This window comes from Piliocolobus tephrosceles, chromosome 5 (assembly GCF_002776525.5).
Source record: "Piliocolobus tephrosceles isolate RC106 chromosome 5, ASM277652v3, whole genome shotgun sequence".
NCBI lineage: Eukaryota > Metazoa > Chordata > Mammalia > Primates > Cercopithecidae > Piliocolobus > Piliocolobus tephrosceles.
In genome coordinates this window covers 126,391,881-126,395,587 of record NC_045438.1, presented here as the reverse complement: position 1 = coordinate 126,395,587, position 3,707 = coordinate 126,391,881, and positions in this window count along the sequence as shown.

Genomic DNA, 3,707 nt, shown 5'->3' with positions numbered 1-3,707 from the left:
TTCCTTCCTTCCTTCCTTCCTTCCTTCCTTCCTTCCTTCCTTCCTTCCTTTCTTCCTTCCTTCCTTCTTTCCTTCCTTCCTTCTTGGCAGAGTTTCACTCTGTCGCCCAGGCTGGAGTGCAGTAACTTGATCTCAGCTCCCTGCGATCTCAGCCTCCCAAGTTCCAGTGATTCTTCCACTTCATCCTCCCAAGTAGCTGCAATTACAGGCATGAGCCACCACACTCTTCTGATTTTTGTGTTTTTAGTAGACACGGGGTTTCACTGTGTTGGCCGGGCTGAGTCTCGAACTCCTGATCTCAAGCAATACACCCACCTCGGCCTCCCGGAGTGCTGGGATCACAGGTGTGAGCCACCATGCCCAGCCTAGACCTTTCTTTTTTCTTAATGCAAGCATTTTAATGGTACAAACTTTCCATTAAATGCTTGTCTTAGTCTATTCCTGCTGCTTTAACAAAATACCTTGAGGAACAAGGCAGCTAGCTTGAGTCATAGCTGTAGTGACTAAAGAACACTGCATTGGAATGCTTGGAGCAGAAATGTAAAGTGGCCTTGGGCAGCAAGTCTAAGCTCCCGAGGGTGCCCTGATCCTCTCCTTTGAAGCCATTCTGCTCTCCAGGTCCTGACACTCTGGGCCTGTGATGGGAGTGGCAGCCCTGATGGACTTCAAAATGCTTTCAGAGTCCTTCTTCCATTATTGTTTTGTTTGTTCATTTGTTTGTTTTTGAGACAGGGTCTTGCTCTGTCACCCAGGCTGGAGCGCAGTGGCACGATCATGGCTCACTGTAGACTCAACCTCCTGAGCTCAAGTGATCCTCCCACCTCAGCCTCCTGAGTAGTTGAAACTACAGGTGCATGCCACCGCCACACATGGCTAATTTTTATATTTATTGTAGAGACAAGGTCTCACCATGTTGTCCAGGTTGGTCTTGAACTCCTGAGTTCAAGCTGTCTACCTGCCTTGTCCTCCCAAAGTGCTGGGATTATAGGCATGAGCCACCATACCTGGCTCATTCTTCCATTATCTTGAGAGTAGCATCTGGCTTCCTTCTACCCATACTAATCCCCTTATCAAAGGTCATTTAGCCACACTCTTGGTGTTCTCTCTGGAGCATGCTTTCTTATTCTTCAGCTGGCCAGGCTGAGAATTTTCCAACTCTTTAAGTTCTGCTTCTTTTCTCATTATACATTTTATCTTTAATTTGTTCCTCTATTCTCATATTTTGCTGTAAGCAGACAAAAGAAGCCATGCCACCCCTTCAACATTTTGCTTAGGGATTTCTTCTGCCAAATATCCTAGGTCATCACTTGTAAGTTCTGCCTTCCACAAAGCACTAGGACATGGGCATAATTCAGCCAAGTTTTTTGCCATTTTGTATCAAGGATGGCCTTTCCTCCAGTTCTCAATAACTTATTTCTGTCTGAGACCTCAGTGGAATTGCCATTTGCCGTTTACCAATATTCTGTTTACAACCACTTAGATAATGTCTAAGATTTAGGTTCTCCCTACGGTTCTCTTCTGCACCCTCTCCAGAATTGCCCTTAATGCTCTGTTCATGGCAATCCAGGCTTTTCCTAGCATGAACCTCCAAGTTCTTCAAGCCTCTACCCATTACCCAGTTGTAAAGCCACCTCAATTCCATATTTTCAGGTACTTGTTATAGTACCAATTCCTTAGTCCATGCCTGCTGCTATAACAAAATACCTCAGACTAGTTAATATATAAATAATAGATATGTATTCTCACAGTTCTAGAGGCTGGGAAGTCCAAGATCAGGGCACCAGCAGCTTTGGTGTTTGGTAAGGGTTTGCTCTCTGCTCCCAAGATGGCACCTTCTTGCAGTGTCCTCATGGAGGAAAGCAACAAGGGCAAAAAGGGGATGAACTCACTTCTTCAATACCTTTTATAAGGACACTAGTCCCATCCTCTTGGCTTAATCAACTCCCAAAGCCCCAACTCTCAATACTGTCACCTTGGGGTTTAAGCTCCAACGTATGAATTCTGGAGAGACACATACATTCAAACCATAGCAGCACTGCTTTAACCTCATCCCACAAATTTCTATGTGAGTGTTTTCACTTTTGCTGAGTCAAAAATATTTTCTAATATCCCTTGGGACTTTTTCTTTGACCCACAGGTTATTGAGATATGTGTTGTTTAATTTCCAAGGGTGTGGTGATCTATCAGTTATCTTTCTGTTATTGATTTCTACTTCAACTCCATTATGAGTGGTGAACATACTTTATATAATTTCAATTCTTTTAAACTTTGTTCTATGGCCCAGGATATAGTCTGTCTTGGTGAAGGTTCTATGTGTATTCAAAATACACATAAGGAGTGTATTCTGGAGTGTATTTTGTGGAGTATTTTATAAATGTACATTAGATTCAGTTGTTTGGTGATGTTGTTCATCTTTTCTATATTCTTGCTGATTTTCTGTCTAGTTTCATTTATTAATGAGAGAAGAGTATTGAAATCTCCAAGTATAATCGTGGATTTGCCTATCAGATTTTGCTTCACGTATCTTAAAGCTCAGTGGTTTAGTGCATATACATTTAGGATTATTATGGCTTCTTGAGAAATTGACTTATTTTCTATTACATAATGTCTCTTTTTATTCCTGTTCATTTTTCTTGCCTTAAAGTTTACTTTTCTTAATGTTAACGGAGGCATGCCAACTTTTGTTGGCATTGTATGTCTTTTTACATTCTTTTACTTTTAAGTTACATATGATATTATATTTAAAATTGGTTTCTTGTACACAGCATATCTTTGGGTCTTTATTTTTAAAAAATTTTGGACAATCCCTATTTTTTAATTGGTTTGTTTAGACTATTGGCATTTAATGTAATTTTTGGCATATTTGAACTTGTATTTACCATTTCTACTATTTGTTTCCTGGTATTTGTTTCTCTATTTCCCCTTTCCTAATTTCTCTTGGACTATTTGAATATCTTCTGTTATGTATGTTAGACATTTAGGTGTGGTCCCATGGATCCCGTAGGCTCTTCTCATTAAAACAATTTTTTTTCTCCCCATTAAGACAGAGTAATTTCTATTGACCCATCTTCAAGGTCCTGAACTCTTTCTTCAGTCATCTCTGAACTCTTTGGTGCTGAAGTCTTCCAGTGCATTTTTTACTTTAGTTATTATATTTTTCATTTAAAAAATTAGGCCAGGCACAGTGGCTCATGCCTGTAATCCCAGCAGTTTGGGAGGCTGAGGTGGCTGGATCACAAGGTCAGGAGTTTGAGACCAACCTGGCCAATATGGTGAAACCCTGTCCCTACTTATAAATATATACAACAAAAAATTAGCTGGGCATGGTAGCGTGTGCCTGTAGTCCCAGCTACTCAGGAGGCTGAGGCAGGAGAATCATTTGAACCTGGGAGGCAGAGGTTACAGTGAGCTGAGATCATGCCACTGCACTCCAGCCTCGGTGACAGAATGAGACTCCATCTCAAAAAAAAAAAAAGTTACTGCTCACTTCTTTATATCTTCTATTTCTTTGATGAGATTTTCTATCTTTCCATTTGTTTCAAGAGTGTTCATTTGTACTTCTTTGAGTGTGGCTGTAATAGCTGTTTAAAAGTCTGTCTCATAATTACAACATTTGTATTTTTTTCAGGTTGGTGTCTGTTGATTGCTTTTTGACTTGTTAGTTAAGATTTTCCTAATTCTTTGAATGCTAAGTAATTTGGGATTGT